The sequence below is a fragment of the Onychomys torridus genome, chromosome 2 (assembly GCF_903995425.1).
Source record: "Onychomys torridus chromosome 2, mOncTor1.1, whole genome shotgun sequence".
Taxonomy (NCBI): domain Eukaryota; kingdom Metazoa; phylum Chordata; class Mammalia; order Rodentia; family Cricetidae; genus Onychomys; species Onychomys torridus.
Window position 1 is genome coordinate 113,200,785 of NC_050444.1, and position 27,735 is coordinate 113,228,519.

The 27,735-nt window shown below is 39.3% G+C and overlaps 1 pseudogene; it reads right to left on the reverse strand.

Annotated features, from left to right (window-relative positions):
• Window positions 1-250: 250 nt before the first annotated feature.
• On the reverse strand, window positions 251-27,172 carry LOC118577930 (annotated as a pseudogene).
• Between the last annotated feature and the right edge of the window lie 563 nt (window positions 27,173-27,735).

Below are 27,735 nucleotides of genomic sequence, written 5' to 3' on the forward strand. Positions count from 1 at the left end.
TTATTAAAAGAATCATCATTCTTTGCCACTTATACATGAAAAGATGTGTCACTGAACACGGAAGTGATTTGCCCAGAGACAGCATGGAGATAACTAATGGTTGTCTAGGAACTATATCCAATTTCATTTGTCTACATCTTTCCATCTTTATTCTGTTGCCTTCATCCTGTCCCTCACATATGAGCAGGCCCCAGTAGTTTAGAGCACATGTCAATTCTTCTTGAACTCCTTTCTTTTTCCTTCTTGGACATCACAGTCTGGGGACAGCACAGATGTGGTAGCTCACTGGGGAAAGGGTGAGACCCATTCTAAACTTTATACTCAGATTCTCATTGACTGGGGGCTTGAAGGTAAATTTTTGCAAAAGGGCAGTAAAGAAAATGAACAGCTCAGACATAGACAGTTGTTCTCCAGGGCAAGCTCGCTTTCCTGTAGGACCAAAACAGAAGACCTGTCATCTTCTCAGCGGGTATTAGTGGCTCAAGGGACTAATATCTCAAGTACCCACTTCAAGTCCTGAGTTGACCATGAAATTTGTATTTAGCTGCTTATTTATGTCTGGCATCTGTTTTGCACACAAACTGGAAGCCCTAAATTGCAAATCAAATGCCTTCATGGGCAGGTAGTTCTTGATGAGAGCAGTGTGTAGGAGGTAGAAATGGGAGTCCAGGAGTGACTCAGTCTAAAAGCTTTCAAAGCTCAGTCAACAAACATCACTGATACAATTGACCATGGTTCAGCTGCTAAATTACTGATGCTTTTCAACCCACACAATGAAATACAAACAAGTAAGTGTGTCAGCAAAGTGTGCCTAAAGTAAAAGTCATTTTTCTCCTATGCCCACTTTGATTGATGTCAGTGACATTGATGGCCATCCTTTCTTCAGAGTGGTACTATAAAAGGAATTGAAGAGAAGAAATCAGGACATTGCAGGGGCTGAGCCATGGGTGAGTATAGAAGTGCCTGAGCCCTCAGTGGGTCAGACAACTGCACTAGCTGATACATAGGATGAAATTGTCCCACAGAAAGGCTAGAGAATGCAGGTGTGAGTAGGAACAACCCTCCCCTAAGTGTTGTTCTCTAGTATTTATCTTACTTTTTTTTGTAGTTGTGACAAACTGGCTCTAAAGTTTCTCTGAAGTCACCACTCCATACATAGTTGCCTCCATAAACACTGGGGAAAATTTGATTGGCAGAGACACAGACTACAGAACCTAATGTCTTTCTACCATGAGGCAATGGCTTCAATATCTCCCTGGATAAAGTCCTTTCAGGAGATGGCGGAAGAATTTGGATCCAATTATATTCATAGAGCCTTCTTGTTAGTAGAGCCCAAGGAGAAACTGGGCTTATGGGAATCAAAGGTCAAAACTCTGAATACCTCTGAGCAAATGGTCATTTGCCAGAGAGAAAGTGAGCCCCCTCTATAACTTGATCTCTTTATAGGGGGGAAGGTACTTGTTAAGGTTTCAGGTTGTTGGCATTTGTTTTCAGACATGGGTTTTCTAGCTATTGGTTGTTGCAAATTTATTGTGGAAAGTCAGACACTGGTAAAAGCAGCTATCCCTGTCAACTTAATCCTGCTTGTTCACAGATTGTCATGAACCCATGACCTTATAAAGCTTAAAGAAATTAGAGGATTGTCCTTGAAAATCAAGCTTTCTGTCTCTTAGAACATTTTTAATAGGAAAAACAAAACTAAATGTCATGAATGGCGAGGAGTCATCTGTTTGTTTCAGTTCAGGGAGGCCATGGAGACTCCACGAGCCAGTTTCTAGTTTAAAAATGTAAGGATCAACACAGAGGAAAAATTTCCTCCATGCTTCCAAGCAAAGCAACAGTTGAGCAAGTCCTTTGACTCATCCTCACATAGACTCTATACTCAAAGGAACATATTAGATGTTATTTAGACAACCATTTCTCACCAATGATTCTCTCCTTGATAAGAAAACTGATGTCCAGATATAGGACATCATGACTTTGGCTCAGTTCAACACTGCAATACCTAGGTATAGCCAGGAAAATTTGGCCCATCTTTTTTAATGCCAAGGTCAAATTAAAATATTTATTATTATTATTATTATTATTATTATTATTATTATTATTACTAATTATTTACCAACTATGGAACACTTTTTGGAAAGAGAAATTCTCACAGCTGTAAAATCTCCTGGTTTTCCCTGAGCACCCTAACAGCCCATGTTCTCTTATTTTTAAAAAGCTCTGTTGTCAAACTCACAGGTCTAGGGAAATTATTTGGGATCTCTGACTGATATCCATTGGGCTCCTGTGATGTCTTACAATACCTGTAGGATGCATTTCTCCTGTAGACCAGAAATTAGGTACAGATGTCTGGTTATGCCTTCAACAGGAATGGAATCTCATTCATGGGCAGGAAAGGCATTGACTTCTGTCACTGATTCCTCTCGAAAAGTTTCTAGGCATCTGATGCTTTATACAGAAGTCTAATGTAATGAATAACTGATTGAAGTTATGTTTTGATCTGTCAAGCAAAACTTATGTCAGTCTAAATATGGAGAAGACCATATCTATGACCTTGCCCTTCTATAGGGCTCTAGTGAATGGTCCAGTAAATTTCACTTTACTGAAAATATTTATACTACTCATGATGTTAAGGAATTTCCATCATTAACTCTGCTTCTGGATGTTCTCCATAAAGTTATGACACAAGAAAGCTAATTGTAAACTTCTCAACTTAAACTGGCTATTGAGAAGTTTCTCAATTCTTGAACCAGGCTAATGGCCTCCTCCATGGTGTATTCCTTGCAGCAGACAATGTTGGCAAAGAAACCAATCTTGATGATATTTATGACAGAGGTTGCTAAGGAATTTTTGGATGGAATTCTTGCCTGATTTCTTCCTCTAATAAGGGCAAAACTGCCCTGATGATTTGCTTAATGACACTCTCTGTAGGAATTATAACAGCATTAACTGTCTCACTTTGTGCCTGCTATAGTTGCTGCCTCACCCACATAGCATGCTCCAGTATCACACACTCTCATCAAATGACTGCATTATGTTCTGGATCTTCACCATCAGTTAAGTTTCATCCTGGCCTCCTAGGTCACTCTCCTTCAGGGCACTCTGACTGCAGGCATTTTCTTCATTTCTCCTTCTGTCAGGTCAAAGAAGTTAGAGTGCCTGTGCCCCCAAACTCCTAACTACAACTAAGGTGACCTCTGAGATGGCAGAATTAGGGGCTAGAAGTTAGACAAATCCCTGACAGGCTGGCAGGCAAAGGGACCACTGATGGATAATAAAGATGCCAAACTTTAGGCTTCTTCTGTACCCTTCTGTGTTGTGGGATATTTTGATCATACTCTGACACTCCCAAGACTGACAATAAAGTTAAACCTTGAATCAGAGGCAGAGTCAACATTCAGATGACCAGCATTAAGCATAGAGTGTTTGGTGGACCCAGATCAGGGTAGAGAGACACAGGAAGGAATAGGGAGGGATTTAAAAAAGATTTGCAGACCTTTCTGATCTGGAATTATGGAGAGGTAGGGTTAGATAATCGCTCCCCCATTGCTCTTTGGATCTTTCAGATTTTTACCCCAATATCTGACTCCCAAGTTTTATTTAATAATAGAATAATATGTTATCAGTGCATCTGGAACTTCACTTCTGACCAGAGACAAAGGACTGGTAGCTTTATATAAAGGCTTAGGGGTAGTACCCACAACCACTGCAGACTTACATGTTCTGGCTGCAAAGATAAGCCAGACATGTTTGCCCAAAATTACAAGTCACTGCTCATATCTTTATTGCAACTGACCAATCCTAAATTAGGGGAAGAGGACTCCATTCCAGACCACAAAAGGCCCTTAAACTTCCAACCCTCCTATAACAGCTAGACTTCAGTTTCCCAAGCACCTCCACCCATTTACTTTGTAGGGAATTTTTCTTTCAGTTTGCCTTACTGTATGTCTGTGTTTCTTCTCCTATAATAAAAATATTTTATTTCATTAGCCTCCTATGTTAGAGATGTTACCTGATGCTATCTATTGTGTGATTTTTCTTGCCTTTTAATTTCTTATTTGTACCCAATCCAGACCCATAACAGGTAGCAATGTTTATCTTTTTAAAAAATTTTACTTCTTTTTATGGTGTTTTGCCTGCATGTATGCCTGTGGGAGGATGTTGGATTCTCTGGAACTGGCTTTACAGATACTAGTGAGCAGCCATGTAGCTATTTAAACCTGAGTCCTCTGGAAGAGCAGCCAGTGCTCCTAAAGGCTGAGCCATATTTCTAGTACCACAATGTTTATCTTTTGAAAGCTCACACATAAACTGTGGTCCAACTTCAATTTCTCTCTAGGCTCTTCATGAATTTTCTCTGAAGGAGTATCTGCTTCAAGCTTTTTGCCTTGCAGTACCACACACAATTACTACATCATTGTCTCTTACGTACATTGCTAACAGCTTCCATCATTCTTAAGTGATATATAGTCACTATTACAAATTGTCCAAAAGGAAAGCATGAAGAAGAGAATTAAATCTGCTTACAATGCCATGGTCTAAACAAAACCAAAACCATGAGCATGAGAACATCAGAGCTCAGTGTTCTTGTACAGATTCTCCTGAACCTGATGGAAGGCATTATGTGATGACAACTCTAAAGCTGCTTGTCCACCATTTTTATAATTATGAAATTAAATAATATTTCAAAATTGACCATGCATTCATACTTAAATGTATCTCTCTACCTTCCACAGTTTGTTGAAGAGAAATGAAATCAGATGTTATGGACAAAGCTGTTCAGTAACTGTGTGTCACAATAATGTCATCATAATTTGTGCTTGTGTGTTCCATGAGTGTTGATTTACAAAGTGGCTGTAGAAGCTTGCATTTCCACCAGCAGTGGAGGAGAGTTCCCCTTGCTCCACATCCTCCCCAGCACAAGCTGTCTTTTGTGTTTTTTATCTTAGCCATTCTGACAGGTGGAAGGTGGTATCTCAGAGTCATTTTGATTTGCATTTCCTGGATAATAAGGGATGTTGAGCAATTCCTTAAATGTCTTTCAGCCATTTGAGCTTCCTCTGTTGAGAATTCTCTGTTTAGTTCTATAGCCCATTTCTTAATTGGACTGTTGGGCATTTTGATGTCTAATTTCTTGAACAACCAGGATGAGAGTGGGAGTAATGAAGGGCAAGGTTCAAGGAAAAGAGAGCTTAGGGGAGCAAGAGATCCCAGCTGGATCAAGAACAGAAAGAGAGAACAAGGAATAACAGACCATGATAAATGAAGATCACATGAGAATAGGAAGAAGCAAAGTGCTAGAGAGGTCCCCAGAAATCCACAATGATATATCCACTGTAGACTACTGGCAATGATCAAAAGAAAGCCTGATCTGACCTAGTCTGGTGATCAGATGGCCAAACACCCTGTCGTGCTGGAACTCTCATCCAATAACTGATGGATGCAGAGATCCTCAGCCAGGCCCCAGGTGAAGCTCCAGGAGTCCAATTGTCGAGAAAGAGGAGAGACTGTAAGAGTGTGAATTGTTGAGACCAAGACTGGAGAAAGCACAGAGACAAATAGCCAAACCAAAAGCTGTGGAGCCCCCAACTGGATCAGGCCCTCTGGATAAGTGAGACAATTGAATAGCTTGAACTATTTGGGAGGCACTCAGGCAGTGGGACCCGGACCTGTCCTTAGTGCATGAGCTGGCTGTTTGGAACCTTGGGCTTATGCAGGGACACTTTACTCAGCCTGGAAGGAAAGGACTGGACCTGCCTGTACTGAATCCACCAGGTTTAATTGAATCCCCAGGGGAGTCTTGGCCCTGGAGGAGATGGGAATGGAGAGGAGGGGATGGGGGGAAGGTAGGGGGTGGGAGTGGGGAGGACAGGGGAACCCATGGCTGATATGTAAAATTAAAACACAAATATAATTTAAAAAATAAATAAAATCAAACTCAGTCAGGTATTGGGGTGAACGCTGAATGATCAGAGAAACAGAACAAGCCACAGCTACATCACCTTGCCAGTTCCTCAGCGGATCCTGTTTCCTCAGGCTGGAAGCCTCTGGGTCCTCATCTGAATGGGTCTTAGCTGAACTGGGTTGCTCCAAAGCCTAAAATCTTAACTAGCCAAATGCTTCTAGTTTCTGGTCTTCACACCTTATATATCTTTCTGTTTTTGCCATCACTCCCTGGGATTAAAGGCTCACTTCTTGGGATTAAAGGCATGTGTCACCAAGCCTGGCTGTTTCCAATGTGCCCTTGAACTCACAGAAATTCAGAGGGATTTCTGTCTTTGAAATGCTAGCATTAAAGGCATAAGTGCCACCTTTTTCTAGCCTCTGTATCTAGTGGCTGTCTGTTCTCTGACCCCAGATAAATTTATTAGGGTGCACAATATTTTGGGGAACACAATACCATCACAGAGCTGAGAAGTTAGCAGTGATTATAATAGCATCATTGAGGATTATAAATCTGGGAGCATTTCCTCAGGGTTAGCACATAGAAAATGTGATGCAGAGGGAGCTAAGGCTGTATTTTATGCCAGCAGCCAAACACATGTAAGAGTCACATGAAGGCACGAGTGGTCATGGAGAAAGCTGAGGCTTAGAACCCTGTGGAAAGGTCAGAGTCCCTCAAGAAAGTCAATGAGAGGCTAGCAGTGAAGGAGTAGCCTAGTTGCAACAGACACTCCCAACGTTTTGAAAATGGGACAACCTCACAAGGCCAGCAGTAGCTGTGGAATGCGGCCAGCCTGTACTACTAGACACATTATGTGTACTGTATGTTATATGCAAGCCCTATGTAGACTCGATCAAGAGTCCCAGAAGTCTGATACTGAGCTGTTAGATTTTGCTTTGATTTGAATGTAACTGTGTCCAGATTCTTTCCTCTTGGAATAAAAAGTGCGGAGCTTGATTTTTGTCTCACAGGAGCCCACAGTTGAGAAATGTTGGAATTTTACATTTTGTTTGTTTATTTGTTTTTCAAGATAGGGGTTCTCTACGTAGCTTTGTGCCTTTCCTGGAACTTGCTTTGTAGAATAGGCTGGCCTCGAACTCATAGAGATCTGCCTGCCTCTGCCTCCAAAGTGCTGGGATTAAAGGCATGCTCCACTGCCACCGCTGCCGCCGCCACCGCCGCCACCACCACCCAGAAAAATGTTGGAATTTTAGAGAGCCCTTGGATATTTCAGAGGTTTGAATTTTGAAAGAAACTTTGTATGCTTTAGTGAGACTGAAATTCAAAGTGTTCAAAATTTTAAAGGCTGTGTGCAGGACTTTTAAAGTTGGAATGTGTTATATTGTCAATATTAATTTAATTTAATATTAATATGAGATTCTGGGGATGAAGAAGAAAGGAAAGGTTATGGTTTAACAGTGATGGGGTTTTGTGTCAAGTTGAAAAAGGGTCAGTTTTGCTGGCTTTTTTTTTTTTTATGCTGGCTATTTTTATGCCAACTTGATACAAGTTAGAATCATTTGTGAAGACAGAACCTCAATTGAGAAAATACCCCTAAGACTGGCCTGTGAGCAAGCCTGTGGTAATTTTTTTTTTTTAATTAGTGATTGATATGGGAGGACCTCTCTCATTGTGGGTGGTGCTACCCCACAGCAGATAATCCTAGGATGTATAAGAAAGCATGCTCAGAAAGCTGTGCAGAGCAAACCTGAAGTAACACCCTTTCAAGGCCTCTGTTTCAGTTCCTGCCTCCACGCCACTGCACTGTGTGATTCCGGCCCTGACTTCATTCAGTGATGGACTGTGACTTGAGAGCTTTGAGACAAAGTAGGTCATTTCCTCCTCAAGTTGCCTTGGTCAGGGTGTTTATCACATCAGTAGAAACCCTTAGCAGCACTTTTGATAGTGTATTTGGCAATTTTAAAAAATGGTCTACAGTCGACTTTCTTGTAAATCCCCGCAATTCTCCCAGAAGCGCTCCTCTTCCAGGACAACACCTGACCCAGAACCCATGTTCTCACAGGCTCCATCAGGGACCACCGTGTGACTGACTGCCTCACTCATTTCCACACAGTGAAGTCGTTTTCACTTGACAAACACACAGCCGGTTTCCTACACAAGCTCCACGACTGGGCAATCATCACAATTACCCAGAAGGAACAAACAGGATTTTAAAAGGTTGAAACAAGGGATACCCAATTTCAACGATTTTGTCTAAATTAACAAATAAGTCTGATATTAAGAACTAAAATTACTCTCTGCCCCCTGCCCCCCCCCCATGGCCGCCATACACACAAAGTGATAGAAAGATGCAGTGAAAACTGTACTTGGACCATATTTACAACACAAAATATACATAGGCGTCAAACTGCTTCACTACTAAAATGAAGGAAATGGCTGTTGTTGCTGTTTGTTTTTAATGTTATTTCCAGGTCTAGCTCCCATAAACCAGTGTTTTTATCTTTTAATAAGGAGGGAAGTCTGGTTTACTGTAAGTTGTCCTTTGCTTTAGGCTATATAGAGAGATGCAAAACTCAAGAATTATTTTGCAGTCTTCCCTGATAATGCAAATATTTTAATTCCATGTCTACTTGCCTTTGTCAAGAGGAATCTGATACCTTTACTTCATGCTTTTGTAGAGATTGCTTCTAGAAAGTCTAGAGCAAGTGTGGGGAAAGTACCTGGGCCAAAGGTAGGAATAAGACAGAAAATCCAGATAGCTACTAGCATGATGCTAACTCACTGGCTATTTCCACTCTGCTAATTTAACTGGTCTTTATTTATGCCTGGGCAACTAAATTTTATTCCTCTATATCAGAAAAAGATGATGATAACAAAACAATTCTGGTTACCATCATCCCTAGGTCCCACATTGTGGTATGTGTACTGGGACTTTGATGCTGTTCCAGTCAAAGACTGTAATAATTTGCCTCCCCTTGAGAAGGGACTGACCTTGTGGCTTGTCTAAGCCATCAGAATGCAATGGAAGTTACTATGTAAAGTGGAAGTTCAGAATGCAGGGCTAGTTCTACCCTGGACTCCACCAAATTTCTCTGCTTATGTTCTCTCTCTGGGGACATTATCACTACCATATGAAAAGCCAGCTGGTTTGCTGGAGTAGGGGAAAATAATGTGAGAAGAACACTGTGTCTATTAAAAACTCGTTGTTTTCACTGCAGTCAGCTAGCTGTCCACCTACACATGGAAGAGCCACTGAGCAGATCTGTACATTGCAAACGGTAACTGTGAGTAAGACTATTTTAGACTGCTTGTTTTATGGTGAGGTACTAACTGATACATATGAACTCAGTTAAAAAGTTAAAAGGGCTGTAAATTTTGAGACAAGCTTCAAATCTGGTTATAATAGAGAAACTGACTAGCAGCATAAAACAGCTCAAGTCATGTTATAAAAATTTATATTCTTAGAATATTTGTGTTTGCCTATAGTAAGAAAGAAGATACCATTCAATTACTGAATGAATAGATTACAGGAGATGGCATGTGTCCTAGTTCATTTTTTGTCAACTTGATACAAGCTCAAGTCATCTGGGAAGATGAAACTTCAACCGAGCAAATAGATTCATAAGATTGCCCGTAGGCAAGCCTATAGGGTAATTTCCTGATAAACAATTGATGAACGAGTCCCACAGCTGTCTAAGTAGTCCTGGGTTGTATAAGGAAGCTGGTTGAGCAAGTTATGGGGAGCAAGCCAGTAAACAGCATTCCTCCATGGTATATGTACAATTACTGCCTCCAGGTTCCTCTCTTGACTTTCCTTGCTGAAGGACTGTAAACTGTAAAATGAATTAAACCCTTTCTTTTTCAAGTTGCTTATCATCATGATGTTTCTCACAGCAATAGCAAGCAAACTTGTTCGTGAAATCTGCACTTAAAGAATGCAACACAATTATAAATAGCAAGACACCACCAAATCACTGTTTGCTTTTTAAAAATATCATCTTAAAGCTAATGAAAATGGGAAAACCTATTTATACCAGGAGAAAAGGAGGCACCTATAGGAAAAATACTTATAAGATATAAAGACAAATCACCTACCTAATATTCTCTTGCCCCACAGTGTTCTTCAATTTAAAGGCATTGGTGGGGCTAGCAATACGACTAAGTGGGTGAAGTCACTTAGCACCAAGACTGACAACATGAGCTCCATACAGTAGAGCCATAAGATGGAGGGAAAGAATCTACTCTTGTAGGTTGTATTTTGACCTAAAACTTATGTTATGGTTACAGGAGAACCATTCCCCATAAATAAAATGTTAAACTTACTATTGTCTGAAGATTCCTCTCATCTCTGTTGCCGCAAACATCAGGGAAGCATCTCAGAGTTTCATGTCATTTGCAGCAAGCAGAGTTTCAGCTGAAGAGTGTGCCTATCAATATGGGCTATGATATAAAATCTGAGGCTATTCTCAGCAGAGTGACTGGAAGAAATTGCTAGACTGTACAGCATCTGTTCTATCAGAAGGATTTATGCTAGGTGACATCCTACATCTTGTTATCATACATAAGTGCTAAGTGGGTTTCAAAAGTGCAGTTGGCACTTATAAGAAGAGTTGAATTCTCCAGATAACACTTAAAATTGTTGTCCCTGTTCTCTCTCACTTCATCCAATGTCCTTATTAATACGCAGCTCTATTTCATAAAAGATAAGGGAGCATTCCCTTAAAATAACTGAACATTTTAAAATTCTAAAAATATAGTAGGTATCCAGATTTCTTTGTGAAGAGAAGGCAGCATTTGGGTCTTTTCCGCATTTTGTAAAAAATAGAGCCAGAGAGAAATAAGAGTGGTCTTAAGTAGCCCTGTTCACAGCAACAGTGGGATGGAGCCACAGGAAGGGCCACATTCCGAGGATATACCTGAAGCAGAGGACTGCAGAGAGAAGAGGGCAAAGGAGGAGCTCTGAACCCTCTTTTGCTCATCACAACTCACCCATTGAGATTGCAGAAAAGATTCTCTCTTCTTAAACTGTCCATTCTCCAAAAAGTGTTCCAGATTCAATGTATCTGGAGTGGCCCATTCTTTGGGGTCCCTGTGTAGCTGGGTGAAATTGGTCAGGATCATGGTTCCCTACAGAAGGCAGCAAAGTGTCATAGCTTGAAATATGGCATACATACCAGGTAGATGGACAAGGAAAGTGTCTCTTAAGCTCCTATGCCTGAGATTCCTTTGTATATCCTGGTTTTCATCTTCACCAATGTACTTCTCTACTGTCTTTTGAAGTATACATCCATCATTTCCCTTTTGTACACAATACCTTTTAGTATTGGATTGCAATTCCTTCATAGGAATTTTATCAGCAAATTTAGACTACTCTTTGTTACAAAATACATCTGCTTACAGGAAGAGGTTTGTATATGTCTGCCTTGGGAAAGGTACTTCAAACATCCAAGGGGATATAAGGAGCTTGCTGCTCATTATGGTTAGGTCCACAGAACATTGCTGCTGCTTCTCTGTTCTCTTTCATCCAGTGTTAAGGAGACAACACACAGTTCCACCAAAGTTTGTCAAAAATACGTGGATGCAACAGAAGGGACTCTTGTCTAGGCAAGTATATGTATGGTCCCTAGTCATGAGATATTTCCTTTATGTTGTTCTTTCTTCAGGATGGATGGGGCATTCCTTAAATCTTTCTAGATTCTATCACCACCTTTTCAGTTTATCACTTCAACCTTAGTGACCCTTTCCATCATGTTCTCCTAGATTCAGGGAATCACTTACCAGCTTTAACTCAGCTCCACAACCTGAAGCTGAGTGGGTTTGACACGTGACTTGGTTTCATGGCCCACACACTCACTCCTCATTCCTAGTAAGCTGGCTCTTCATACTCTTAGGGCAAAGACTCCTGTTATGTCCCACCAGAGCCATTGTTCACTTCTGGCTAGGCTCCTGCTGTAGTATTCCTGTAGGTTTTCCATTAGACTGTGTTTCAACACTGTTCTTGTTGTTGGGTGTGTTTCTCTTCCTGTGCTCACATAGCTAACTCTTATTCCCCATTGAACCCTCAACTCTAAAAGTTCTTCCTTCAAAGGTTCAGAATAATTTCTTTCCAGTTCATGCTTCTCACCTCATATCATCATGATATGCAGAGAAACAGAGTATTTACTTCTGGGATGTCCTCACAACTTAGGAGTATATACTCCATTTCTAAATCTCCTTCAACTCAAACCAAAGTTTCAAGTGTTTAATAAATATTGGTATGATCAATAAAGAATACCTTAAATGCTGAATATTATACTATGCAAATGTAATATCATTTTATCCCCATTTGGATCCAATGAAGTGGGTTGACGGAGAAAAAAACCTGAAGCTGTTAGTGGTTTGGTAATATGTTCCCATAGTGACAGAATATGAAGTCATCACTGGGACCAGGCCTTTCTGCTGTTAAGGCTTTGGCTTCCAGGTTCTGTTGGACATAGCCATTTAGATTCTTCAGTACTCAGGAGTGTGTTAGAGGTGATGATAAAAGCTTATGGAAAGAGTTTCATTGGCTTCCTGGCATTAAATGAATGAATAGGAAAAAAGCACACAGCACATGGGGAATCCAGACCTCAACTTCTAGCCTGGAGTTTCTCAGTGACCAAAGAAACAGGAAACATGGTGGCTATTTCTCTGGCTCTGCAGAGAAGGTGGTGTGGGGTGATGGCTGGACAAGCTCTTCTGGGCCTTTAGCCGGAGAGCATCTCCAAGAACAATACATTCAAGAGGCTTAGACATTCTAGATCCTCAGGAACCAGTCAGTAGAAAGTAAGAGTGGATCTTCAGTTGTATGTTAGAAAGAGGGAATGCTAAGGGCCAGGAGAGATGAGGTGTCAGGGTATCAGCATTCAGTCTGGGAAGATGGGTGTGGGGAGGTGAACAGGAACTCATTGAGGAAAATGGAAGGGACATCCTTTAATATCAAATATACCAAGTCCTGTGGCTGGATCATGGGGCTGGATCCTCAGACCAAGGTTGGTTCTAGATCCTATCTCTTGTTACCTTGCAGCAGAGAAATCTTATGTAAATTTAACTTCTCTGAGCCTCAACTTTCCAACCTAGAAAATGGAGATTGAAGGTCACTCTGAAAAACAAGTAAGAAGTTTGGAAAGAGATCAGAGTCTATAGCACATTATGGTTGCTTAATAACTACTGTTCTCCTCTCACTATCTCTTATAATTAATAAGTTTGGACTGGCTTTGTTTGTGTGACTTTGGGGCTATAAGTAAAAGCTGGAAACATGCCCATGGGGACACTATTAGCAACAGTAGCCTCACTATGGTGTTTGTTGATATATCTCAAATGTTGTTTCTTAAAATTCTGTCTTCTGAGGATTGTGAAGAATTTCCTACACTTAACATGGTGGGTACTTAGTCCTAAGACCTACTCAAGGGGACAATGTATGACAGTAAGCTGTTGCCAGTTAGGCTCTCACATTAATGCAGGAAGATGATAAGACTTTTCCAAGAAAATGAAGCTGTGTTTTACCTAAATATGTTTTATCAAAGCCATTTTCAACACCATTGTCAATAATATGTGTGAATATCCATTTAGATAACTGGTGAATTTTGTCAGAACTCTCTCTCCCCCATTGAAATAATTTCTTATGGCATGGCATGAATACCCATCACCTTTAAAAGTTGGGTTCTGAAATTGTTGTCTAAGATGGACTGGGATGTCTGAGACTGGGGGTACAAAGTTACCTTTGCCAGATGGAATCCAGTAAACTCAGTGTCAGCTGTCACTTCTCTAGGAGCATTTAATGGGATGATGTTGCCCATCCTCTGTACCTCATGGATGACAGCATTAGTGTAAGGCATGATATCCTGGTCAGCAAGGCTCACCTTCTTCTCATGACCAATCACTCTGTCAATTTCAGTCTGTACTTTTTCTGAAAGAAAGAAGGAATGTCCATTAAGCTTTATGCTACTCTATTTCCATCTTAGTGTTTAATCAAGTGTTGTTCTAAAATTACTTCTGTTTTTTTGTTTTTTGAGCCAGGGTTTCTCTGTGTAGTTTTGGTGCCTGCCCTGGATCTCATTCTGTAGACCAAACTGGCCTCGAACTCACAGAAATCCGCTTGGCTCTGCCTCCCAAGTGCTGGGATTAAAGGCATGCCCAACCACTGTCTTGCCTTGTTCTAAAATTACTAAATAAATGTTATAGTACATTAATGAATTTTTAGTCACAATTTGAAAAAAGAAAAACTATTGCACAAAATGAAAAGGTTTTGTAACCTTGCCTGCTAAAATCTTCTAGAACTAAGAGGAAGAAAAAGGAAAGACCATTCTCTTTAAACCAGTGGAGAGATATCAACAATGAACAATGTGTAGCAATAGAAGCACACTGGAGAAAGGGACTAACAGTAATTTCTCAGTCAGAAAATTCCTGGAGGAATCTAAAACATTTTAAGGAGGTAGTTCTTGACAGATATTTCTGGACTGGGGAGAACTTAGAACAGTACATTCTACTGTTAGTAGTGGGAAGACAATATGTCTTGAAGATGATTTGAGGTAAGAATAAGGGGAGTGAAAAAAGAGGACATGTAATGGAGTAAGACCACATACAAGATGAGTGGTATTGAGGCTGTAGGTCAGGGAAATGGCATCACAAGATGTCATTTACTAAACTAGGCAGATTGCACAGTATCAAGGAAAAATGGCAACACATAGCTAAAAACAAAGGAGTGCATCAGTGGATTCTAATTCAATAACACCACTTTAACTAGAACTTACCGCTATGTTACTTGACTGATCTGTTTTCACCTAGACTCCAAGCTTTTTAAAAGAACAGTCTCTGTGCTGGCTGTATCCAGGGCCATCATAGTCCTAAAACATTTTTGCAGGATGTATATATTCCTAAGTGTTAATTCCCTCATAGTTATTCCACATATTCTCAATTCAAAATGCCGTCTTCCAGCCCCTTCTGAGATATAGCTTCCAGAAACATCATTTCACCTTGTCAAGTCAAATCACATGCTCACCTTGGACATCTTGGTAGAGAGCCATGTAGAGCAAAGCCCAGTGCAGTGTTGTGGATATTGTTTCTGTTCCAGCAAGGAAGAAGTCCAGAGTGCTAAAAATGAGGTTTTCTTCATTGAAACGTGTAGTATTGTCTGGGTACTAGAAAAGACAGTATGTACTCATTTATCCAGAGACTTTTGTTTGCCTATACATACAAGATCTTCACCCTGGTAAGTGAACTGAAAAGGAAACAAGTACGGGAAAAAAATGACCCTATGTATGACTTCACAAGGAAACAGAGGTATCACAAATGTCCTCCTTCCCAAGTATTGCAGGAGAATGAAAATGTGACTGATGAGATATAAGACTTAGAAAGACTTCCTAATGAAAATAAGAAAAATATTCAGGCACAGACAGAGGAATTTAGAGTAGAGCAAGTGCTCTACCACTGAGCTAAATCCCCAACCCTGGTATTTGAACTTTATCTCAGGTAAAACAAAGTGCAAGTTGTGTTGAGTGTATAGGGCCAGAAGAACAGATAGGAAAATTAAAAACACATGTGGCTAATATAACAATGAATTTGTGGGGGGTATGATTTGTTTCAGCACTGGAGAACACAGATTAATGTAAATGTAACTGTCTTGTTAAATAAGAAACACAGAGCCAATTGCAGAGTTAAAAGTCAAGAGGTCAGAGAAATAGTTAAGAGCTATAAACTTTACCCTTCACTGCCAGTTCTGTCCTTCCCTCCTCAAGAGACCTACTTCCTGTGTTTTACTCTTTTTTTGTAGATTTTCTGTTCTGCCTTCTCATTGGTTGTAAACCCAACCACATGACCTCCTCATCACTGCCTGTCTATACAGACCTCCAGATCTTCTATGGTTGGTATTGAGATTAAAGGCGTGTGTCTCCATGCCAGCTATATCCTTGAATACACAAAGATCTGCTTAGCTCTGCCTACCAAATGCTGGCATTAAAGGAGTGCACCACCACGGCTCAGCTTCTGCTATGGCTTGCTCTGACCCCAAGGCAACTTTATTAATATACAAATAAAATCACATTTCAGTACAAATAAAATATCACTATAGATTAACATTCTTCCAATATCAGAAACAAATCATAAAAAAAGAATGCTCCTGAGAGAAATATTAAATGGTATTATTAAGAACAGCCATAGACTACTCAGGTTGTACAGAAATAGGACACAGTAGTTGGTGGTCTTTTAAAGGTACCAACAGCCATACCTTTAAAATGGTAACTAACAAACCTGTGTGGGTGTAACAATGACATTTGATGTCAGAATTAATACTGGAACAGAACAGCTGTTACTGGATCAGCTAGATGCTCAATATATTGAAGAATTGACCAGTTCTTGGGATTCTCCTATATTTGTTGTTAAAATGAAATCTGGTGTGATGTCTTGTGCAGCCTTGGTGCAATGGGGAGGGCCTTGGACCTGCCTAAGCTCAGTGTGCCAGGCTCTGCTGACTCTCCATGGGGGACCTTGATTTGAGGCATGTGGGGATGTGGGGTGGCTTGGGAGGGTGGGAGGAGGGGGGATCTGTGGGTGGTATGTAGAGTGAGTAGAAAATTTCTTAATAAAGAAAAATAAAAAGAAAAAAAAGAAATCTGGAAAAAGGAGAATGTTAACAGATTTAAGAGCCATATATAAGGTGATTTAGCTAATGAGCTCTTTACAGCCTGAATTTTCCTTGTCTTCTTTATTACCTAAAGGGTGATTTATTATACTGATTGATTTAAAAGACTGCTTTTTTTACTATACCTTTACAAGAACAGGATGGAAAAAAATTGCCTTTACAGTGCCTACTCATAATAATTCCCAACTTGTTAAAAGGTATCAGTGGAAATTTCTTCCACAAGGTATGTTAAACAGCCCTCACTCTATGTCAATATTTTGTATAATAGCCATTAAAAGTAATTTGTAAGCAGTTTCTTCAATCTATAATTTACCATTATATGGGTGATATCTTATTGATTAGGACATAGATACCTTAGAAAAATGTATGGAGAAGTAAAGGAAAATTTTCCTTGTTGGGAATTATGAATTGCTCCTGAAAAATGCAGAGAGGAGATTTTCTTAATTAACTAGGATATAAGATAGGTTTTAAAAAGATTCTATCACATAAAGTACAAATCAGGAGAGATCAATTACAAACTCTTAAAACTTTTGAAAATTGCTAGGAGGTATTAACTGGCTAAGGCCCAAAATTGAATTAACTCCTCAAGAACTGAATAATTTATTTCAAATCTTACAAGCTGATAAGGACTTAAATAGTCCAAGGAAAGTATCAGCTGATGCTGAAAGGGAATTCTCTTTGGTAAAAGACAATTTACAGCATGTACATGCAGATCACTTGGGTCTAGAGCTTGGTTGTATCCTGGTCACACTACATTCTGTGCATTTTCCCATGGGAATTCTTATGCAGAGAGGATAGTACCTTAGTTTGGACATTTTTACCACACAAAGAGAGTAAAAAAAATAGACCTATGTAGAAAAGGTTTTGATGCCTGTCATACCCTTTTGAAATAAATTGGTATTTCCAAGAGCACACATGTCTCACAGTCATGAAAAGCCTTATGTTATTAAAACATTCTAAATGCATATTTTGTAGGTCTCTGAAGTGTTTGAAGAGCATCTATATATTTAAAATATATCTCTGTTTGATCTTGAAAACAGATCTAACATGACTAAAAGTTTGATTATTATAGATGACTACCTATTGACCTGTATTTCTTTATTATCCTAAATAGCTTTCAAGGACTAGAACTTTACATTAAATTTTCAATTGAGCTGCATAGGTACAATAACTTATTTAGACAAAGTGGGGAAATGTTGTGTGAAAATTGTCTGCACTTGCCACTCTGCCATGACAATAAAGTTTACTTTGAATTAGAAAAAAGAGCTAGTTACTAGCTGACCAAAATTGGCCATAGAGGTTTTGGAGGACTGAGGACATATAGAGAGAAAGAGCAAGTAGTGGGGAGGGGTTTAGAAAGACGCATGGCTTTTCTGGATTGAGAAAGGAGAGAGAAAGGAAGTCACTGGGCACTTCTTCACAACTTCTCTGGCCAATCAGATTTTAACCCCATATTTTGACTCCTGACTTTTCATTAATAATAGAGTAGTTTAGATAATCATTACACCCAAGTGTTAACAGAAAGCTTCTAGCACTCACATGAATGGAAAGTAAGCCATTGTAGAGCTGATTGGGGAAATAAAACAATAATAGAGACACTGTGGCATCAATTTCCAGGTTTTAAGACAGTCTAGTTTTTCCCTCTTCATTTCTCACAGTGAAGCTGTGGGCTACTCTGACATAGGTTTTCTCTCTCAGCTCCATAGTGAGCATTTTGGTTCCACCAAGGAAAACATACTGTCTCAAATCTCTTCTCACCATCCTGATTGCTTGCGCGATGGTACACGCCACCATCTCTTCTGCCTGGATGCTGCCATTGTATGTAGTAGTTTTCTAGTCTTATGCTCATGTCCAGCCTGTAACCTATAGTACTTCCAGAATAATCATCTGACCATTTAAACACACGACTTTAGCCTGACACAATCCTCCACTGTGTTTCCATTATATTCACACCAAGTCCAGTGACTTTTCACTGTAGGGTCTATTCAGCTAGTCCTTGAGTACCTGTTCCTTTCTTCTTGTCACAGTTCCTCTTTATGATGTGTCCAGTGTCCTCTGTGCTTGTACTTTATTTTAAACATTTGCAGCTGTAACTCATCATGCCCAGAAATCTCTCCTCTGAAATCCATGTAACCCCTCCTCCTGTGTTCATGAAACCTCTGCTAAGTGCCACCTCCTTAGAACTGTCTTCCAGATGATCCTCTAAGTAATAGCTGTCTGTCACCCTCTCTCTATTCTTCTGTCATGATTTTTCCTCAGTAAAATGATCAGAAACATTTGTGTTTGCAGGCAATTCTACACCACAGTGTCTCTTAATTATGATGTAATTGCCATAGGAGTAAAACTATTTTTATTGAAATAATATAGCTGTTGAATCAACTGTTTTTACTACTATGCAGAAAGTTAATAGTATGGTATAAATGGTAAGGACATTGGTATGAATGTTAGTTGTGATGCTTTCTAGGGATTGTAGATTAATAATTCTTTGATGGTTAATAATAATGATAAAATTGCTATTATTATTAGTTTATCTTGTTTCAGATTCCTGACACCACAAAAAATATGTGTGGCAGTGTATACCTGTAATGTTAACACTGGGAAGGAACAACAGGAGGGTGCCTAGGGCTTGCTAGCCAACTATTCTAGTGGATTTGGTGAGCTGTGGATTGTATGTGAAACTGTGGCTGAAAAAATAAGATGGAGAGTGACTGAGGATTGAACACAAAGTAGAAATTTATCCTTGGCACTCAGGTGCACATATGTGTACTTTCACAAACACATGCATAAATATGTACATACAAGGACATGTACACACAACTTTACAGACACACATGCACACACATGTGCAGAAATTCAAAGGTGAAGAAAGGAGTATCCTTCATTTACATATGATATTCATACTAAGAATTCAGTCACATAGTACTTACAACCTTTACAGGAGTTTGCCAAAGTAGATCAAAACAACATCATTAAGCAAAATCCAAATGCAAAGGCACAATAAAGAATCAGGATATCACCAATTGAATTATCAAAGACCTAGACTTTGTCAATAATCATCAATAATTGTTAATAACAATATCAATGTTAGTGAACATTGAGAATAATAATCATTAGATTAAAAAGTGCATAGCCTCAAATATATGCATACAGTTATTGGTTTTCATGAAAGTTAGAAATGCTTACTATAATATTCCCAATTATTGAAAATCCAAAACTCTACAGGCTAATTTCAAGGATTTATATTGAATTCAGACTTAAAAGGTTATATTTTAGTTTTATAATAGAAAAAAAAACAAACCTGAAGACTCTGTCTGCAGTAGCAGTTTCAAGATCCCCAACCAAGTCAGGGAAAGTGGTCTTTTTACTTATCCAGCCCATCACTGAAGCCTACAAATATACGGCCTCATCCAGTAACTTTAGTAGCTCCTGAAACTGGCCATCCTCATATTCAAAGTGCTTTCCAAAGGTGACAGAGCAAATGATATTGGAAATGGCATTTTTTTATCTTCAAGTGAGGACCTGGAGGTGGGGAGAGGGGGAGATGAGCCCTTCAAAGTTATTTGTTTCTATTTTCTGTAGATATTCAACTTCACATGACATACATAACAGAGATTCATATGAGAGGCTGTATCCAAAGAATCCTGCACGGGGCTAGATTTCATCAAGGATTCAGTCAATGCCTGGAAAGTCAGACACATAAACAAGTTTTAAATTCAATAATGTATTTAATGACCTGTTCTGCAGCACTCCCACTCAGGGTTATGGTAAGACATTCACTATTTGATCGTAGCACACTACAAGGCCTAACATAAACACCATGGTGGTTCATCTTCCTTGTTAACCTGACTGGATGTAGAATCACCATAGAAACATACCTTTGAGTATCTGTGAGGAACCTTCCAGGAAGGTTTAACTGAAGCAGAAAGACCCACCCTAAAGGTGGGCAGTAGCATCTCCTAGGGTCCCAAATCGAATAAAGATGAGGAAGAGCACCAACATCAGCATTCTTTATACTAACTAACTGTAGGTTCAATGTGACACACTGAATTATGCTCCTAGCTTCAGAACTTCCTTTCCATGAAAGGAATACCCTAAAAGTGCGAGTCAAATAAACCTTTCCTTTCATCAAGTATTATGTCAAAAGAACAGCAAAGTAATTAGGAACTAATAAATAACTGTCACAACCCCAAGCACCTGCCCATGAGATGCCCACCTCCCTCCTCTCCTATGGCCTCCACAAGGTGTCGGGCTTCCTCCTGGATGTGTTGCTCTAAGCTCTTCTTTCCCAGTCCAAACAAAGTTCCTCAGTGTCATCAGAGTGAACCTTCTTTGTTCTTTCCACATCTGACCATTAGATACAATCAATCCTGGAGAAGGGAAAATCAAGATTATAATACTGTGAGTCTGTTACATGAACTTGTGGCAAACACTAGAGACATGAAAACTCATCTGTGCAAAAATCTCTAACAATGGACAAAATGGTCAATATTATTATTGGCAGCTTGGAACATCAGAAATTTGAGAAAAGTTTCTATATCACGTAATTTAAAACAGAAACTCCATAGGTTTATCAGCAAAACCCAAGGTACATTTTATTAGTAGATATCCTGATTAGATTTTATTGTCACTTGAGAAAAGGAAACCACAATTGAAAAATTGCCTCAATCAGATTGGCCTTTGCCCATGTCTGTGAAAGGCTGTTTTGATGGATGATAAATGTGTGAGGGTCCAGCCCCCAGGCCACCATGGGTGGTGCCACCCATGGGTATTTGGGCCTGGGATGTGTAAGAAAGCTATGTGAGGTTTAGCCACTAAGCTAGGCAGTAAGCATTGTTCTTTCATTGTTTCCACTCCAGGCCCAGCTTCAGGTCCTTCACTGACTTTTCTCAATAGTGAAGTATAATCTGAAGGCATGAGCTGAAATGAAGCCAGTCTTCTCCAAAAAGCTTTTGGTCATGGAGTTTTTCACAGCAACAGAAAGCAAACTAGAACAGTAGGAAAAGCAAGGAACAGGGGATACATTCAGGCTTGGAAGGGACACACAGATAGTTGCTAAACAAGTATATAAAAAAAGAGTCCCTGATGCCAAAGCTATACTTTAGTTATAAGTCACCTAAATGTAAGTAATGATTTAATGTTAAGCTAAATACCAGGAGTGCATTCCTGAATAAGTGAAAGTACATGCTCTTGGCATTTTAGAAGAGAGCCTATATAAAGAGGACATTTAAAGCTAGACAGGCGATTCCAAAGGTAATGAAGAAAGAATATTTGATGCAAAGGAACAGAGCAGGAGTGGGTGTGGGTATTTCCTTAGACCACCATTGGATGGCATAGGCAATACCTACATATTTCCATTTATTTACTTCTAAAATGCTTTTCAGTGGTCTTCAATATTATTGTGGCCTCTACTTCTAAGTAAAACGGTCATCCTATATGATACTTTAGCAGCTTAGACCTGTCCTTCCTGAACCTCTACTTTTCAGAAGCACTCTGGACAATACTTACATACTTTCTTCCTATTTCTCAATAGCAAATTATAATAACTTTTTAAAAATTAAATAATACCACTTTTTTTTTAGTGAACTCAGATATAAGAACATCACTTGGATATATTAAGTAGCTATTCAAAATACTTGCCCTGTCCCAATTATATATAACTCAATGAACTTCTTACAGTTAGACTGGCCATTAAGCAGTTGACCTTCCTCTAGGGTTTACACTCATTGTCAATTACATTTTTTTTTGAGACAGGGTTTCTATGTGTAGCTTTGGAGCCTTTCCTGGAACTTATTCTGTAGCCCAAGGTGGTCTTGAATTCACAGAGATCTGCCTGTCTCTGCCCCCCCGAGTGTTGGGAGTCGATTATATTTTTATGCACCTACCCATCACAAACAAAACAAAACAAAATGACAATTTTGAAACTACAAATCCAAATGACTACCTTATAACCCACCTATTTCACTCCTGGGCATATATACAGAGAATGCCATATTATACTGTCTTAATTAATTTTCTATTGGTGTACTAAAACATTTCATCCAAAGTAACTTATAAAAGAAAGAATTGTACTTGGAGCTCACAGCTTCAGGGGGTTAGAGGGTATGACTCTCGTGACAGAAACAGAGCTAGAGCCGTAGGCAAGAGCTCACATCTTGAGACACAAGCATGAGACAGAGAGAGATAATAAGGAATAAAAGCCTGTTCCCAGTGACCACCACTCCTTCAACAAGGCCAAACCTCTTAAACCTTCCCCAGCTGTTCAGCCAACTAAAGACCATGAATTCAAATATATGAACCTATAGAGTCCATTCTCAAAGCACCACAACTACAATAGATATATTTTCATCTCCATTTTTATTGTTGCTGTATTTGTGATAGCAAAGAAAGGGAACAAGCCCAAATGACCATCAACAGATGAATGAAGAATGAACATGTGATAAATATATAAAGTAGAATATTCTTCAGCTGTAAAGTAAAATGAAATTGTTAGAAAAATGAATGCACTTAGAACGTATAAATTAAGCAAGATGACCAAACTCCAAAAGAAAAATACGTGCACATTTTCTTTCCCATGTGCATCTTAACTTATGATGCATGTATGTATCTACATAGGTGTTAGTGTGAATATAGTATACCATTTAGAAAGGAGGCCAAGAAATGGAAATATTAGTTTATGAGGAAGAAGAGAATGCAGGCAAAAGTATACATGAGTTTTGAAAGATGATATAAGTACTTGCTAGTTTATTTTCTATTATCAAACATTAAAATAGCAGAAATCTTTGAGATGAGGTTGGAAAGCTTGTCTTCTTTCATCCCATTCTCCATTTTTGAGAAATTAAACTCTTACAATTTTCAATACTATCTGTTGATTCTCGCTATCTAGCTCTACCTTATATTCCAAAACCATAAATAGAACTGTGTTGCTTTGCAAATTTAAGGCATTTCAGACAGCACTCTTATGGTCATGTTTATTACTTTTCTACTTATAATTCCTCATAAAAACAAAGCCTAGCAACACATGTGGATTTTCCCTAAATGCTTTCCATCAGGAAATGCAAGCGGCTTCCTTTAATGATAACATTTGCTGTGTGATTGTCAATGGTGAGGTACCTTTCATATGCCATACAAAAATGAAGCACATACCTTACAATGGTTAAGAAACTTACCATTATTACCAGAAACACGTTCTCTAACAGGACTAATAGGGCAATTTAAAAAGTTTTGATACAGTTGTGTAAACATTTCCTTGATTAAAGGCAATCTGGATACAGCCACCACTGAAGTGCTGCCCAATTCCAGGCTAAATAGGTTTCCATATTTCCCCACAAACTAAAAAAATATTTAAATATCAGAGTTCAATATGTCCCTGTATGAGGATCTAGGATGTCAAGCATCTGCAAAGCCAGAGGGATTATATGATAGTTGTATACATTTCTTCATGAATGAAGAGATACAAATTGATCTGTGGAAACTTTCTGACCTCCCTTCCATTGCACTAAACTCCAATTTAGTTAACTTCAAGAATGAAATTAACCCTATATAAATTCAATAATTATGCATGAATATGAATTAGTTGAGTGTACCATTTGCTCCTAAAAAAGCCATGAGAGTTTAAGTGTCAAGGAATAAGCAAGATCTCAAACCTAAAGTCTCTGAGACTATAGTAAAGCAGAGAACACCCAAATTACCAAAGGCCAAAGTAAATCCATGCTATAACAAGCCTGGACTCAGCCAGTTAGTGGTAGTGCATGCCTTTAATCCTAGCACTCAGAGGCAGAGCCAGGCAGATCTCTGTGAGATCAAGGCCAGCCTAGTCTGCAGAGTGAGATCCAGGACAGGCATGAAAACTACATGGAGAAACCATGTCTTAAAAAACAAAAACAAACAAACAAAAAACCACCAAGCATGGACTCCTTAGTAAATAAACCCATCTGTTTAGCCAGAAGAGAACATCTTCTCCCCAGTCCCAGCTAAGTATGAAAAGTACAACCAAAGATAATGGTGGACACGGATGAATATATGAACTTCTGGGGTTATATGACTAGTTCATACATCCTTTCTTAAATCTTTCTTTGAGGAACAATGAGATTAGCAATGTAAAAGACACCCTGTTTACTGGTTTCAGGCATGCAGCTGCACAGCTCCCTCCCGAGACTTTGAGAAAAGAGTAAACTCTGTGTATAAAGGGCACATACTCATGGTAAGGAGGAGAACAAGGACAGAGTGAATTTCCAAATCACACAGGACACTCCCCAAGTTATATGGTACAATGTCTTTCAAATTAAATCTCATCAACTGTATAATGATTTTACTCTTCTCAGAATTATCCTTATTTGTCCACAAAGGCATGTGAGTTGCAGGGAAATTAATGTAGCCAAGGAGGCAAAGGTCTTGGCTGCAGAGGGAATCTGTGAGATATTATGTAACATTTGAAGACTAACATGATAAGTCCATAGGACCCTAGGCTTTACTCAAATTTAAATGATGATGACCAGCCATCAGACTAAGAGTGAGGGATTTGAGAGAGAGAAAAAGGGAGACAGAGAGAATGGAGGAGAGTGTTGATGAAGATGCAGAATGTGGAAGCTTGTGAAAATGTGTGACAAATGATAATTTATGATCAATGCTAACATGTGTTCAAGGGTCAGCACTATGAAGGCCCTACCTCTGCCATCTGTCTGTCTTGGACATATCCTGCGGTCACAGTGTTATTAAACATAAGGACTCCATTCCTTCAGTTATCCATGGTGCTCAGCTCCATCTTTATTTCAATAAACTTGTACCCTTCCACAGTGACCACAGAGCCCTGGCCTATGTGAACACTGTTAAAATAGATATAATGATTTATTCTTATTCCTGAATCCTACTCCTTCATTATAGCTAGAACCTTGACTCAGTAATCCCTTTGTTCTTTATCCAGGGTCCTCTGTTAACTTCATCCATTGTAGCAGTCTTCTCTGTCATGCTCATAGGGACACAGCTAATGTGTATGCCTTTTCTTTTAAGAGAAGTCAGTGATGGGAGCAAATAACAAAAGGAAATTTTTTGTTTCATCTTGATGAATAATGTTTAGATGAGTAATTTTGGCCTTAATAATAATTTTCTGACTAATTTAGAATATTCAGTAAAGATTTGGCTGAGTCAGCTAAAAATGTCAGATTAAGGTAAGTGAATGTTGCCAGCTTCTACAACCTAGTCAGTCAGTGGTTGTGCTTGCCTGGGATTCAGCATTGTAATACTCCTTACAGCAATGAATGTCACACTCTATCTTTACTGGCTTCCTGCTCATGCATTTACCTAGTGTAGAAGAATTGGGTCAAAACCTCTTTATGATATAACTGAATAAAAAGGAACATGCCAGATGACCTCTTAGAACCCTAATATGACAATTATGGAATACACAATAGATTGTGCATCATCAAGCAAGCCATTAACAACATTACAAAACAACAAGTTATGAAATAACTATGGCCTCAATCCAGTTAGTTACTGAGACTTAAAATCAGGAATGAAAGTAGAAGCAGAAGAAAGGCTAGTGGTTTGGAGCCGGAGAAAGAAGATAAAACCTTGAGAAACAGAAATTTTACATCAGGGATTAATTTCCAATGCATTTAGCAATCAAGTAAATGTTGAAAACAATGAAGCATTCAAAGTATACCATTAGGGAGAGGACACTCAGGCATTAAATAGAAAAGAATGTACACTTGTGGCTGGGGAGGTAACTCAGTGGATAAATACAAGCATGAGGCCTGGTGTTTGAGTCCTAGGACACATGTAACGAATTGGAAATGGTGGTGTTAGTTTCTAATCCCAACTCTGGGGAGGCAGAGACAGGCCAGCTAGTCTAGCCTACTCATCAAGTCCTTCAGCACTATGAAAGATCTTATCTCAAAAAACAATCGGATGGTTCCTTTTCAAAGGAAGGAGTTCCAAGGTTGACGTCCTCCCTCCACATGTACCAGTCTATACATGTGCACTTGCACTCTCACAGGCACACACACACACACACACACACACACACACACACACACACACACCCATCCCCCATACAAATAAATAAAGAAACAATGATTTGTTTTGATATAAGTTATTAAACTTAAGAAGCAATAGACCAAATATACAAGATAAAAACACAAACAAAACTAAACAAAAATAAATAAATAAAACCCCACAAAATACTGTACCAGGCAGGTGTGCCGGATCAGGCTTACAAACTAGAGACCTTTTTCAGTGTGCTAGAAAGGTGAGGACAGAAGAATGGAGAATGTTAACTGGAAGAAACCAAAACTAGCAAGCCCTAGACTTCAATCCTCCTGGCCAGGCCCTTGGGATATCCCCAGATCTCCAGCTCAGGATTAGGATCAGGATACAACCAGGCACACTAATCCCCTTCCTACTTGCTGAAGTGCCAAGTGCACCTGCTGAAAATCTGTTTGAAAGAAGTTGCCCACAAAGGGCAGGCGCTGTGGTCCTGGTGGGAAGTTCTTGGGGCACCTGCTTTTGAGGAAGTCGGCAAGGAACAGGAAGGTGACAATAGCCAGCAGCAGAGTCCAGGGATTGAGTGCTGACCAGAAAGTAGCCACCAGGGAACCCACAGAGTGGATCATGGTTTGGACCTTAGTAGGCTTCTCTTTGGAAAGAGCTAGAGCAGGGGACAGTAAGCCCTCTATAGTGGGGCTACAATGCCTGTTTGCAGGCACTTCCCAATCCCTTATGCCTTTTTATGCTCTTCCCAGGTCCAAGTCCTGTTGTGTTTTGCTGCCCTCACTGCTGGGTGAAGCAGCCTGGTATTGATTTCTGGAAATGGGCCATACACAGCTGAAAAAGATAATTCATTGCTGTGTCCTTAAAATGAATTGTTTTGGACACCATAGAGAATCCTAGGTTTACAGTTTCCATGCTCAGATCCCAGTCATTGAGCTTCTGTCTTTGGTCATCCTTCCATCCAGTGACTGTAAGCTGACTTCTATTGTCACTGATGAAGTTGAAGACTAGATACTTATAGTTTTATTTAGTTATGATAGGAATTAAATTAGGTACAAAACTTTAACTCACTAAGATGAGATTAATAATGGAGTATTTTCTCTGAATTTGCCAAATACAAGCAGACTGGATATTGTAAATGTAATTCTTACTTAAAAACTGTTCATTATTGTACATAGTCTTGCTA